At 48.2% G+C, this 15,391-nt stretch overlaps 1 protein-coding gene across 8 annotated transcripts in view; it reads right to left on the bottom strand.

The window, feature by feature from the left end:
- Positions 1-15,391, bottom strand: part of PPP1R12A (protein phosphatase 1 regulatory subunit 12A) — a 1,571,083-nt gene that overhangs the window by 285,062 nt on the left and 1,270,630 nt on the right. The gene's annotated exons all lie outside the window — the stretch shown is intronic.

The raw sequence follows: 15,391 nt of genomic DNA, 5'->3' as shown, positions 1-15,391 counted from the left end.
GAGTGATCCTCCGCCATGCGAATGAGTGTTGATGGCAAGGAGGTAAAGGTAGTCTTTTTTTTTTTAACTTTATTTTGTATTTGTACTTCAGAATTATACATTAGTTTCCATGAATCATGTCATCAACCCATGACAGTTTTCTCCATTAACATTTAGGGAATACATCGGCGAGTTCTCCATTGTCCGAGTGAGGCAGTGTCAGTTACTGTCCATTGCATAAACGACGAATCACTTTTCTGGCGCCCCTCCCGTTCCATGCCCAAACATTTTATCTTCTTATACAACTCTAAGTACGGAAAGCAGCTCGCATAGCTTGTTCTGGCGGTACACATGGAGCATTGTAGCTGCCTCATTCCTTCCCCCTAGTATCCCTGCACAAACCATTCTAGGTATTCTTTAAACAGTATGTCATGTTCTCATGGACTATGCTCGTGGACCGTTGACAGCTGTGGCGGTTCGCAAATGTGTCCCTGGGATTCATTCAATTTCTCCCAAACTTTTGCCCACTTCTTGGGACATCCCCTGTGTGCATAGACCGCCCTTTCCGCCACCATCGCTACATCCATGTCATTTCCTCATTGTGTCTGTGTGGGCACTGTTCCGGAACCCCAATGTTTCGCAATGTTCCTCTTTGCGATGGCCAATCCGAGCGTGGCCCAGGTTTGGAGTCTCAGGCTAAGGTCTGTAGGGGGCCAAATACCCAAGAGACACCATCCGGGGTCCAGTTGGACATCTGCCTCCCCCACCAGTGCTATTTCCGCCAGTATGTGTTCCCAGTATGTTTGTATTTTAGGGCATTCCCATATGGTGTGAAAGAATGTTTCTGCCATTCAACAGCCTCGTAGACAGAGCGGGTCCAGTGCCCGTCCCAACTTGTGGAGTATGGTGCGAGAGTAGTATACTTGATGTAGCACTTTGAGTTGTATTAATTTCAACCGTGATGGGATAGCCGCCCCTCTAGCCGATGCCAGCGCATCCATCCAACCTGTGTCGTCTATGTCCCCCAGCTCAACCTCCCATTTACTGCGTAAAACAACCATAGGGTCTAGAGATTGTTGTCAAGTTTACGATATGTTTGTGAGATAGCTTTTTTGTCTAAATGGTCAGTAAGTAGTCTGTCTTCAAGGGGAGATGAGTCTGCTAGCTTAGTGCCTGTTGGGATTGCACTCTGGAGCGCGTGTCGGACTTGAATGTATCTGTATAGTTCGGTGTCTGCCATCCCATATTTCTCTTGTAGGGCAGCAAATGATATGACCTCCTCTTTTATCCACAGGTCTCCTATTTTCGTTATACCGATGAGGTCCCATTGCCAGAAGCCCTTGGTGTTAGCCAGAGTACCTAGGCGGCTTGTGTCCCAAAGGGGGGTAGCCAACGTGAGCACTCCCTCCCAGCCCCCTCTGTGCCATATGCCAAATTTTGATTGTGTGTTCTGTTGGGCCTGTAAGTGTGTGCCGTTTTTTGTTTGTATAGAGGGCCTTCCTTAGGTGTTCCACAGGAAGTGTAGTTCTATCCAGTCTGTATGCAGGATCGTGTTGTGGGGCGTGCAACCATTGGTTAACAACCATCAGCTGTGCCGCCCAATAATAAAGTTTAACATTCGGTAAGGCTATGCCTCCATCATACCAGCTGCGGACTAATTTTGTCTGGGCTATCCGGGCTGGCTTCCCATCCCACATCAAGGAGGACACTTCCGTGTCAATAGCCCTGAAGTAGGAAAGAGTGACCAGGAACGGGGTATTGTGGAGCACATAGAGGAATCTAGGGAGTGCGAGCATTTTGAAAAGAGCGGGCCCTTCCCAAGAGCGTCAGCGGGAGAGTCCTCCAATGTATGACATCTGATTTGAGTCTCTGTAAGGGTTTCGTTAGATTTTCCTCTATGAATAGGGAGTGTTCCGGGGTGACATAGATGCCCAAGTATTTGAACCCTCTAGTCACCGTTTGTAGCGTGCAGTTGGGGGGTAGTGTCGGTAGTTGGCCTCGTAATACATATAGTAGTGATTTTGCCCAGTTAATGGTGTACCCAGAGACCTCCCCATATGCAGCTAGTACGTCCATTAATGCCTGTAAGGACTCCGTGGGGGACATCAAATAGATGAAAACGTCATCGGCATATAGAGATATGCGGTCTTCCCAACCCTGCTCCCATGTAATTCCGCGGATGAGTGGTTCGTTTTGAATTTTGGTCGCCAATGGTTCTAAAATGAGTGCGAAAAGGAGCGGAGACAACGGGCACCCTTGTCGTGTACCACGCCCCAGTGCGAACTCCCTCGAAATATGGCCATTAGCCACAACTTGGGCCAGTGGTGCCGTGTACAATAACTTGATCCAGCCACAGAATTTAGTACCGAACCCCATCTTTTGAAGTACTGCGTATAGGAAAGGCCACTCAACCAGGTCATATGCCATTGTGGCGTCTAAGGAAAGGATGGCCGCGTCTTCCCGCAGCTGTGGGAAGCGGTGAAGCACCCCATTAAGGGGTCTTAAATTGAGAGAGGTATTGCGTCCCGGCATAAAGCCGGACTGGTCTGGGTGGACAAGGGTTGTGAGATGCGGTTGTAGCCGGAGTGCTAGTAATTTTGCTAAAATTTTGGCCTCTGCATTTATTAATGATATCGGACGGTAGGAGGATGTCTGTTCCGGAGGCTTACCAGGTTTGTGGATGGCCATGATAGTTGCCAATCTCTGGTCTCTAGGGAGTGTGCGGTGCGACAGGCAGTCACCGTACATGGAAAGGAGAGGAGGGGTAACACTTTGCGAGAGTCTTTTATAGAGTTCTATTGGGAGGCCATTTGGCCCCAGTGCTTTGCCAGTGTGGAGTGCCACCAGCGCCTTCCCTACCTCTTCCAGTGCTATATCTTCTTCTAGCGCTTGCGTATCTTCTGGTGAGAGTGTGGTTAGTGGTATGTTATCTAAAAATCTCCCGCAATCCTCACCAGACATCGTACCCCGTGGGGTATATATCTTTTCATAGTGGGTGGCCAGTTCTTCTACTATTAGCCGGGGGTCAGTGGTTGTTGAGCCATCTGCTAGAGTGAGTTGGGCTATCCATCTGTCTGCTTTTTCTCTCCGCTCTAACCACGCGAGCATTCTTCCCGTTGTATCTCCTAATTCGTATATTCTGTGGACAGTGTCAGTGTATCTAGTTTTTACCATGTCCTCTGCGTATGTTTTATATTCTGTGGATGCCATTGTTAGGGTGTGGGTGGTTACCGCGGTCGGGGCCAAAGCATGTGCCGTTTCGGCTCTCTGCACCGCAACCTCCAATAAATCAAGGTTTTCTCTTTGCTCCCTTTTATGCCTGGTGATCGTGGATATAGCCTGCCCTCTAATGACTGCTTTGTATGCCTCCCAGAGGACGGAGGGAGAACTAACTGATGTCTGGTTCTCTGCAAAATAGTGGTCGGTGGCAGTTGCTAATGCTTTCGCAATTTTGTGATTTTTGAAATAACCTGGATAAATAGGGTGGAGTCTCTGTCTTCTGGGGAGGTGGGTCGTGTAAGTGAGTTGAACCGGAGAGTGATCCGAGATTCCTCTCGGTAGGTGTTCTATCGATGTCACTTTTTTAGGGTGGGACCGCCAATGTTAGCATGTAGTCTATGCGGGAAAGACTGTTGTGTGCACCGGAGTGGAAAGTGTATTGGAGCTCTGTGGGGTGCTTAAGTCTCTATATGTCCGTCAGTCCCATCGCATCTAGAAATTCTTTAAAGGCCTGATTAGGTCTAGTAGGGTCTCGGGGAGGATTGCGATCGATGGAGGCATCTATTACTGCATTAAAATCTCCTCCTATAATGAGTTCCCCTCTGGGAGACCGAGCAGGAATTTACAGAGGTCTCCGAATGCACTGTGGTGCAATGCCGGGGGAATGTACACCAACAGTATGTTATAATTGAGTCCCTCCCATTGACAGGCTATGGCCGCGAAGCGTACCTGATCATCCGTCCAAGTGTCTTTTATTATCAGTGGGTAGCTTTTGTGTATTAGCATACCGACCCCGCGTGACCCTGAGAAGAACTCTGCATGCGCGACCATTTTAAAGCCCCAACGATTCAGCGCTTTGCAGGCTGATCCTGTCAAGTGCGTCTCCTAGAGTACAGCCACCGCCGGGGCCCTCTGTTTTAGGTACTGCAGAACCAGACCTCTTTTTATTTTGTGCCCTAATCCATTTACATTCCAGGAGATGATTTTCAGGGGGGGAGACTCTATTGTGACCGGTTGGGAACCGTGTTCTCCAGCTCCGTCATTCGCCATTTAGTATGCATGTAACGTGTGAATATACAATGTTGTACCTGCACTACAGCGATGCGAAATGAAGGGCAGCCCTCGCTAGACTTGCATGTGAGGGTGGTTCCAGAATTGCTGCCGTAGTCGACGGCTGTACAGGAAATAAGAAGTGCATGGGTAGCAACCCTTGTGTTGGACCTGGATTGTGTGTTCGCGTAAGTGTATCCCATCGTGACATTGCTATGCATTCATGGAGAGCTTGAAGTGTAATCAACTGATAACATAACCAACAAGGACTTTCAAAGCCCGAACGTCCACCCCATCTCCCCCCCTGCACCCCCGATGCAAAACTGAAAAAAACCCTCGCCCCCCTCCCTGCCCGGTGGATCCAAACCGGACCACCTCTTCAACTGAGCAGAGTGCTTACATTCCCCTGTAACTTGCATAAATCAGGAGGATGAGACCTCCCAGAACCTCCGCCGTCCCCCAGTCGGAGTCAGTCCCTTAAGTGCATACTAGGTTCGGTAGCTCCTACCTCTCACCATCTTCTCATATTATTCAATTAGGACCGTTCAAAGTCTCGGTCCATATCAACAACATTGATATCAATTAGCTCTCCATCCCTCATTAAAGTTAGTCCGTCCAGTGCGAACTTCGATGAGGAATAGGTCAGTCCCTTGGTGTCCTCACTGGCTAGGTAGATGCCTTCAAGTCAGTTCCTGTCAGCGGTCCTCTGGCAATCGTTGGGTGCTCTCCTCCGGTGCCCCTCGGGGCGCTCCTCTGTTTTTCGGACCACTTGCCGGGCGCCAGCCCTCTAACCATTCCCTCGCCTCCTCCGGGGACTCGAAGAACCAAGCCTTTCCCTCGGATTCCGCGCTGGGAAGATCATGGAGTATTTGAGTTCTCTTTTCCGTAGCTCCTGCTTGACTTCTACATAGCTCCGCCGCTGTTGTGCCACCGCTGCCGTATAGTCCGGATAGACGGTGACTTCAGAGTTGTCGATCCGGATCGGAGGGGTTATTCGTGCCGCTTGCAAGATGGCGTCCCGGTCGCGGAAATTGAAAATGCGCGCCAAGATGGGTCGAGGCAGTTTCCCCGGTCGGGCCTTCCCTCCATGAACTCGGTGGGCCCGTTCTACTGAGAAATATTTCGATAAGCTGCGTGGCCTTAGTTGATTTTGTATGAGGTCTTCTACGAAGAGGTCAAGGGCCAGGTCCCCTGCCGTTTCTGGTACACCAACCAGGCGTACATTGTTGCATCTGGATCTCCCTTCCTGTTCGTCCAGCTTTGCTTTAAGCATTGTGTTGTCTTGTTCCAATTTGTGCAGTCTGTTCTGGAGATCCGCTGTACCCGCAGAAAGCTCCGCCGTCGTTTTCTCCACCTCCCCAAGGCGGTCTGTCACCTTGGCGAGATCAGCACGCTGGAAGGCGATATCTGTGGATATTGTGCCCATCGAGGTCTGCATTACTTGCAGCGTCGCCATGACATCTTTCAAAGTGATTTCCCCAGGATCTCCCGGGGGGTGGGGGGGTGTTGATTGTGTGGAAGATTGCGATGCCACCCTTTTCGCTGCGTCGCCTCCATCTTTATTATAGGCATATTTGTCCAATCTTGGGGCCTGTGAGTGCCCCCTTACTCCTCTGCCACTCATGATGGTCCTTGCGCGGAGGCAAAGCCTGGTGTCAACTTACGTCTTCTCTGGGTGCTCCCCGATGGGCACTACTAGTTGCTTGTGAGTGTTCCTCGTCCCCGCCGGGGGGTGTGGCGGGTGTGTGCCGTGGGGAGGTTGCGTGTGCGCGCCCCCTGGGTACTGAATTCACTGTTCGCTCAGCAGTAGGGTACTGACCCCTGTGTCAGCACTTGCTTTGTGCCCTTCTGGAGGGGGGGGGGGGGGGGGGAGGGGGCCCCTTAGAGTGTATGTTGGAACCCGGTATCCAGAAGACCGGTTACAGTCCACTCCCCCGCTCACGTTATATTCGGGGTTACCTTCAGTACCCTGATGCCGAAGTTAGTGCCTTGGATATATGGGCCCCTGTGACAGGCTGCTCCGTCGCGCCGCTGTCAGTAGTCGTGTCGCCTCGGGATTCGCTGTTGGCCGTGTCCTAATCCTGACCCGGTGGGCGGTTGAGTGGCGAGTACCGGTCAGCCCTGAATCGGCCGCAGAACACTTCTTGCTGCCTGCCGCGTTGAAGGGGGACCAGTCCGTGCAGATGGTCCGTGGGCAAGGTCCCGCTGCGTGTCCTGTCTTGATGCGGGCAGGGGAGGGCGAGCCTATCGATAGAGGTCCCGGGTCCCGGGTCCCGGTGCTACTCGAGTCCCCGGCTTCGGCTGGACAAGTAGGCCTCTGCACTCCTCAAGGCGTATCTTCGGACAGGGTGGGTCGCGGAGAGCGCCGGCCAGTGCCGCTTGGTTCAGACGTGTTCCGGAAGAGAATATGCCCAGGAGGCGCCTCCAGTGGGCAGGATCGTGCGGATGCGGTCAAGGAGGGCGGGCCCAACAACAGCGGAGCCGGCCGTCGGGTCCCGGAGCCACTCGAGTCCCCGGCTTCGGCTGAGCAAGCAGGCTGCTGAATTGTTCACGGCGTATCTCCGCCGGTCAGTGCCGCTTGGTCCGGACGTATTCCGGTGCGAGAATCTGTGCAGTAAGCACTTAGAAAGGGCAGGATGACTGGTCGGATTTTGGCGGGGGATCTCGAGGGCCCCGGAGCTCTCCTAGGCTGCGGCCATCTTGCTCAGTCGCAAGCCACACACCCCCGCCCCCCCGGTAGAGGTAGTCTTGAAGGGGAGGGAGTTGCCCCTTCGGACTATCTGCAAAACCCACCTGTCCAACATGATGTGCCAGAGGGGGTGGCCTTGAAAAATCAGGCTAGGAAGGTTTGGAGGCTGCTGCAGGGGGGGCACTGGTGGACTGGCCCACCCGCTGCCCCCCAGACCCGAGAAGCTGGGTCCCAAGTCCCGGCCACGCATAGGCTTGGCAGCCTGCGCAGCCCTGTTGCTCTGGGTGGAACATGGTGGGCACCCCTTCCGAAGCCACAAAAGGGGTGAAAGGCAGACTGCATGTGGCGAGAAGTTGCTGCGAGTTCGAGCGCGATGTTCGCCTTGTCACCAAACAGGCAACGGCCATCAAAGGGCATGTACAAATGTGTGGATTGGACATCCTCTGAGAAGCCAGACATTCTCAGTCAGGGCTACCGATGTGGAAACTTTTCTACCCAGCTAGTCTGCAGTATCCAGCCCACACTGGATGGTGAACTTAGCTGCGTCTCGACCCTCAGCAACAGCGCAGGTGAGCATGGCCCGGGCCTCCTCCGGGCACTGTGGCCGCACTTGAGCAACCAAATCCCACACCGTGTATGTATAACGGCCCAAGAGACATGCGGTGTTCACCGACCATAGTCATAAGCTGGCGGAAGAAAACATCTTCCCAGCTTCTTGGATTCCCTATCGGGGGGAGCAGTAGGGAAGGAAAATGTTACTTACCAGTATGCATCTGTTCTTGGCATGTAGAGCTGCAGATTCACACACTATGCAAAGATCGCCATCTGGTGTTGGGCCCAGATGTTTGAAGTTTGTTATTGTCTTGGAAAGTCTTTGGAAGTCACGAGATAGGTGACTTCTCATTTAGACAATAGTGCGCGTGGGCATAGACTCCATCTTCAGATTGTTTTTTCGCCAAGAAGGGAAATGATGGAGTTTTGTGAGAACAAAAAGATGTCCATGTATGCTGTATCTTAACGCAGAGAGTGAGTTCCCCCTTGTTTCTGTAGATAATACATTGCTGTTGTATTGCCCGCCCGGACTAAAACAGCTTTGTTTGATACTTGTTTCTGGAATGTTTTTAATGCCAGAAATATTGCTAATAGCTCCAAGTGATTGATGCGGAGTAGCTTTTGTTGTGGTGTCCACCTGCACTGTATGGTGTGATGTAGTAGATGAGCTCCACAACCAGTGAGCAATGCGTCTGCTGTTAACACTATTTGTGGAACCGGTTCTAGGAATAGTTGCCCGTTGGAAAGGTTTTGGGTGTTCCACCACTTCAGAGAGTGATGTGAGCGGCCGTCCACCAACACCAGATCCGTTAGCTGACCTTGAACGTGCTTCCACTGACGTGCTAAGCATTCCTATAAGGGGCGCATGTGGAGTCTTGCGTGAGGTACTATGAATATGCAAGAGGCCACCATCCCTATTAGTTGCATAAACACTCAAGCTGGTAGCGAGTGTTGCGGTTGGAACTTTGTTATAAGGGCTTGCATGCTTGCTATCCTAGCTTTTGAGGTGTCTATTGTGGCACCTAAATAGTGTTGGTTCTGGGATGGTTGGAGGTGAGACTTTGGGTGATTTATGGTAAACCCCAAGTCGTGCAGTAGTTGGATTGTGGTGTGTGTGTGACGTACACACTGAGTATGTGACTTGGCTTTTATGAGCAAGTCATCCAAGTAAGGGAATACATGATTCTGTTGTCTTCTTAAATGGGCTGCTACCACTGCTAGACATATTGTGAATACTCTGGGTGCTGTGGTAACTCCAAATGGGAGAACTTTGAATTGATAGTGCTGCCCGTCCACTACAAAACGAAGATATTTCCTGTGAGGAGGGTGAATGGGAATGTGGAAGTAGGCGTATTTGAGATCTAAAGTGGCAAGGAAATCGCCTTGTTTGAGTAGGGGAACGATTTGTTAAAGAGTGACCATATGGAAATGGTCTGATTGTATGTATAGGTTTAATGGTCTGAGGTCTAAGATGGGCTCAGAGTTCCATCCTTCTTTGGAAGCAGAAAGTACAGAGAGTAAACTCCTGTGTTTTGATGCTGAAGGGGAACGGGCCTTATTGCATGTTTGTGCAGTAGGGAAAGCACCTCTTATTTTAGAAGCGTTAAATGTTCTGTTGACATTGGACGCTGTTTGGATGGTATATTGGGGGGAGTGGCAGTGAGCTCCAGGCAATTACCAGATTGGATAATTTGTCTCACCCACCTGTCTGTGGTGATATTGTTCCAGACAGGTAGGAACAGGGTTAATCGCCTCCCGACTGGAGTAGAATAGTCCGGGGGGAGCGATGGGAAATCATTGTTTTGAGGTGGTGGGCGTACAAGTATTGGTAGTTTTGCCCCTACCTTTGCTGTTATTGCCCCTGTAGCCTCATCTGTAATACCCTCTGGTAGAGGAGGTTTGAGTGGGACTTTTATATGAAGTGGAGGCATTATTTGTGTTGAAGCCTCTAGAGGCGACCCTATAATAGGAGCCAACAAAGGAACCTCTGGAATCTTGCGCTTGCAAGGCTCCCACTGATTTGGCGGTGTCAGTGTCTTTTTTTCTTCTTTTCTGAAGATGAATCCACCGCAGGTCCAATTAAGTGTTCTTCGTTAAAGGGTTGGTTCAGTATGGTAGCCTGAACCTCTTGTTTAAACCCTGATATCCTTAGCCAGGCATGTCTGCGTAAAAGGACACTGGTATTTATGGCTCTGGAGGCTGTATTTGCGGCATCTACAGCACAGCGAATGGAGGTATTAGTTATTATTTTACCTTCTTGTATATGATCATGGGCTTCTGATTTATATTCATCTGGAAGGTGTTGTAGTAGGGTCTCTAGCTCATCATAGTGCGCCCCATCGTATCTGGCTAGTAAAGCCTGTGTGTTGGCAATCCTCCATATGTTGGCTGCTTGTGACTATGTTCTTTTGGCAGATGGGTCCAATAATTTTGACACTTTGTCAGGCGATGTTTGAGAGTTTGCCCTTTTCCTGGTGTTGGAAACAACTAAGGAATCTAATGGAAGCTGTCCCTTAATGTATGTAGGGTCAGTTGAGGCAGCATTGTTGTTCTTCTCTATTATAGGGTCAATAGCTCTAGCTCTAACTGGGTCTTGAAAGACTTCAGGAGCGTGTTTAATTACCCCTTTTAGCATTGGTAGAATAGAGGTGGACCTTTGGGATGTTGTAAAAGTGTCCATGAGGAAGTCTTCCTCTATGGGGTCTGTATGTAAGTTTACCCCGTGGTATTGTGCAGCCCTTTGTACTAGCTGAGTGAACCCTATTCTAAGGTAAGGAATCTATCACTAACGTGTCTCTTTCAGATTCCAGCTTTAGGCAAAGCTAAGTGGGAGGGGAATCCCGCCTCCTCTTTTGAAAGCCATTGAGGCACTATACATCGAGACATGGGTAAAGATTAGGATAGTATCAAAGTGGGCTGCATCGGAAAAGATAGTTACTATTCAAATATTAAAAACAATTTTTTTTGGCCTCCTTTTTAACCTAAACATGTGAGACACGGACAAGTAGTTTGGCAATCCCCAGGATTTGTCCCCAATGTTTAGTAAGGATGAACATACAAATTCTGCAATGTGCGGATGATATGGTTCTATTAGACTGTGCCCAAGTGGGTCTCAAGAGGTTGTTCAATGCTCTTGCTGGTTACTGTTCAGATAATATGTAAAAACAGAGGGAAAAGGAGGTACTTAAGAGCAGGTCGTCCTCCTAGAGCGACATAAGAAAAATGAGCCCAGCGTCTGGGTTCGGAGACCTGTCTTGTATTGTGGCTAGATACAAAATAATATTTTGATGTGGCCAGAAAAGAAAGAAAAAATGTCCTTCTTGAGTCCCCTCACTCACCGGAGTTTCCTCACGGTGACATGCTTCATCATTGGGGCCATCCCAGTTCTCTACAAAAAGGGGCGTGGTTCAGACTTTCATACGTGGTAACTTACTGACATGTATTGCTCATAGAAGAACATTTCAGGGTGCTTAATAGCACTTCATGGTCTCTGAGAGGGGCGGTTTCGCTTCGGTGGAAGCAATGTTCCTATTCAGCAACGCCGGTACGGGATTACCTAGCTGCTTCCCCTCGGACCGCATGCGTTACCACGTATGAACGTCTGAACCACGCATGTTTAAATATTGAACAGCGGTCACCATTGTAATTATCTTTTTCTATTAATCATCCTTAACCTTGATTTAGGTTTCTAGGAGTGGCAAATACAGGGCTGGTCCCTGTTTGGTCCTGAAGAAACGCTAGGGGTAGCGTAAAACATGTTGACCATATACTGAACCTACCTCCATAGTTGGTCAGTCTACAGTATAACCCCATTTTTAATATACCAACCTAGGAGCAGAATAAAACATTGAGGCCCTCTAGTACGGTATTTTTAATCCACTTACTCACCCACTCCACCCCACTACACCGTTTTTTGCACCACACAGTCCTTCATGATAAAAGTGCTCCTACGTAATTCGCAAGTCGCAGCACGCCCCTTTTCGTAGAGAACTGGGATGGCCCCAATGATGAAGCATGTCACTGTGAGGAAACTCCGGTGAGTGAGGGGACTCAAGAAAGAATTTTTTTCTTTCTTTTCTGGCCACATCAAAATATTATTTTGTATCTAGCCACAATACAAGACAGGTCTCCGAACCCAGACTCTGGGCTCATTTTTCTTATACTGTTTAGATAATGCCATCACCATTGACCTAGTCAAAATTAAAACAATGATTTTTGGAAGGAGAAAGATCAAAAAAGATGTCTGGTTCATTTCGGGCTCTTGCCTAGAAAGTGTAGCAAGCTTTAAATATTAAAGTGCTGACCCAAGCCCTGGACAGCTTTACCCCTGCCAAAATTAGTTTTAAACAAAAAAGAGGACAGTAGAACCCTTGGTTTGATGAATCCCTGATTAACTCCAAGACAAAATGTAAGCAATTTGAGCGGGCTTGGAGGCGTGTGTATGATATTGAAGCAAAAATCAAATATCGCAAATCCATTAAAAACAATCATAAGCTAGTCCAGAGAGCAAGAGCGGAGTATATTGCTGGGAAAATCACAGAGAACTTATTAAAACTATGAAAGGCGCAAATTTAAAAACAGACTCACCTGTTACGTCCAACAAGAGGTGTGATGAACTGGATGGATACTTTGTGGACAAAGTGGAAAAAATGTATAAGCTTTCCACCCACCAATACTAACATTGACCAGAGAGATGGGTTCAAGGATAAAAGTCCCGCAATGAACAATACACTGTATTCCTTTCCCCAAACATCCCTTATCGAGACTTAATTCCTCTGCCTGAAAATTAAATCAGGTTCTCTAGCTGATCCGTTGAGACCAGCTAAATTCTGTTTATTCCGCAACCACATTCCACCAGTGACCAGGGAATTGATTAACTTATCCCTGACCTCAGCGTGCCTACCATTAGCTTGGAAGCACGCTAAAGTGACACCTCTTCTGAAGAAGGAAACTTTAGATCCTTCTGACCTGTGTAACTACCGTCCCATGTCCCAGCTTCCTTTTTCAGCCAAGGTTACTGAATCCCATGTCAATACCATTCTGACAAAGTTCATAAAGGAAAACGCCATACTGGATTCCTCGCAAAATGGCTTCAGGGCCCGTCACAGTATGGAGTCGGCTCTGCTGGCAGTGACGGGCGAAATATTTAGTAGCATTAAAGACAGAAAGTCGCGGCCTTCATCCTGCTGGATTTAAGTGCCACCTTTGACACTGTTTCGCACGAAATACTACTAGGTAGGCTACCGGAGATAGGGATTGAGGGTTTAGCCCTGGACTGGTTTCGTTCCTTCTTAGAGGGTAGAACTTTCAAGGTCATTGTCCCACCCTACCACTCCCAAACTTCAGTGATCAGATATGGGGTCCCACAGGGATCTACACTGAGCCATGTGCTCTTTAACATTTATGTTCAACCCTTGGCAGGGATGGCAAAAAGTAGAGGGTTGTCGTTGGTCTCCTATGCCGACAACACCCAATTTGTCATCGCCTTTTCGAAGAACTGCAAAAACAATCTTATTAAATTCAAGGAGGACTTGCTGGCAGTTGCCAATTGGCTGGCAACGAACTGCTTGCAGCTTAATGCCAGCAAGCCAGAAATGTTGCTGTTCGGAAGAGATAGTGCGATGTGGTCAGAACAATGGGGGCCAGACCAACTAAAACCAGCACCACTGCCAAAGAATGCGGTTAAGAACGTGGGCTTTTAGGTTGACAAAAGTCTTTCCTTCGCGCACAATCCAAAGTAGTCGCAGGGACCTGCTTCGGGCTCCTGAGAGGATTAAACTCCATACTTGGTTTTCTCGACACAAAGTCCGGCAGATTATAGTGCAGGCTACAATCCTGTCTAGATTGGATTATGGCAATTTCCTTTATTTGGGTGCCAACAAATCCTGTATTCAGCGCCTTCAAAGAATATAAAACGCAGCAGCCCACACTCTATTGGCGCTGCTGAAAAAATGGTCTGGCTACCTGTGGAGAAAAGAATTCAGTTCAAGACCCTATGCGTTGCCCACAAAATCTTAACTCAACAAGCCCCCCGGTTTTATTCGACCTGCTAACACCGTACGTCCCAAGGCACTGCCTGCGGTCAGCGGACCAAGCGATGGCATGCACCCCCAGAGAGCCAGAGCTGGTGGTCGTTCTTTTAAAGTTCTGGCGGCAAGACTCTGGAATTCCCTTCCGGCTACTATTAGAGGGCATGGAGATCACCTAGCTTTCCGGAAAGCCATAAAGACCTGGCACTTCCCAGCGTAACTCTCTTCCCTTTTCCGGGCTGTCACAACGTACGGGTAATGTGGAGGTAGCGCTGGGACGCCCCGTTGCTGGGGCAGCTATGTGCGGTACAAATCTGTTTAATAATAATAATAATGAAAGGGGTAGCAAAAGGGGACAATTAGGCACAGCCAAGTAATTGATGTGCAAAATGTGACAACTAAAAATGAACCATACTGTCAAAATACCATAGCTTTGCTTATAGCAGTCGTAGGCAAACAGATGCCCACAATTTCTTATGGAGCAACCATGTTCAAAGATGTGTTTGCTATTCATGCCAATTTGCTCTTCTAGTATGCATCAACAAAGCCTAAATCTAGTTTGAATTCAATTTGGCAAAATAGGTCGTGGTTGTTCATGTGAATTGTCTTGTATTGTCAAAAATTAAAAACCACAGCCACTGGTACAACACTTTGGAAGAAAATTCAGGAGCCAAGTTTGGAGTGGGAGTCTTTACTAGCCAACTCAGTGTTCAAAATGTAGAGGAGATAATCTGAACTAATCTGTCAAGCAAACTTATCTTAAAATCATTAATGAAAAATGCAAAGACCATATCAGCAGAATATGATATACATGGCTTAAAGGCTAAACCTCACAGCAGTTGGGCAGTAAATCTCACACTCTAGCTGCTCTGCCAGATCATTTGACCCACCTGTTCCCAAATATAACCTTATCAGACTGCATTTGGCCTGTTCTCTTTCAGAAGTTATTGCTATGGTCGAAAGAAGGGAGAGTATATTAAACGATGCAGATATTGTGATCAAGCAGAGGAGACAAGATTCCCGTGGTATGCATCTTGGGAAAATATAAAACTCCGAGGCAGCTATGGCTAAAAATGATGTTTCGAGCATTAAACATGGGATCCTGTAAGACCGTGGTCCTCTCAAGCCTAAAAGGAACTCATACCAGCTATCAGGGTGGCTCTTAAAAATCATGAATGTGGAGAAGGGAGCCGCCTGATCGGCCCTTCGCACTTTCCACATTTTTACGGCCTAATCATCTAATGAACTGGCACCTAAACTTTGATGGGGGAAAAAAAATTGGGAGCAAAGCAAAAATTCTGAGAAACACCACCTGATGGAAACTCTTGGCGGTGCTGTAAAGCCTAATACACAGACTATCTGCACTGAGCATTTTGGAACATTCTTGGGAAGGTATGGAAATGTTGAAGTGGATACACATGATGTTTGGTGTGAAGGCACTAAAGACAGATGTTGTACAGGTAACTGACCAACATTTGTGACACATCAAGCAAGGATTTCATTATGTACTTTTAGCAGGAGGCACCCCTGCACACTGTCAAAATGTTTTAGAAGGAACTTTGGTAGTGGTATAATTGGTAGGAGCTGAGCTTCAGATCAGTGTCAAAGGGGACAGAAAAACAGGAAATTATGTCAGTATGCAGGGTTGGCATCTATATGTAGTTCTGTGTAATCATGTTTGGAGGTGGGACAGAGTTAAGAAGGAGGTTGATGTATGCATGCATATTGCATTTCTATAGCGCAAGTCTATGCAAAAAAGCAGCAATGCATTGTACAGGAACAAAGACTAGCATAAAGTCAACAAGTGCTAGGAAAGGTAGGCAGTTTGTGGATCGTTAATGCTATTTATATGGCATTTCTATAGCTGCAACCT

The sequence above is a fragment of the Lissotriton helveticus genome, chromosome 1_1, assembly GCF_964261635.1.
Source record: "Lissotriton helveticus chromosome 1_1, aLisHel1.1, whole genome shotgun sequence".
In the NCBI taxonomy this organism is placed as follows: Eukaryota; Metazoa; Chordata; class Amphibia; order Caudata; family Salamandridae; genus Lissotriton; species Lissotriton helveticus.
Note: the sequence above shows the minus strand (reverse complement) of the source record. Positions and strands in the feature narration are given on the sequence as shown.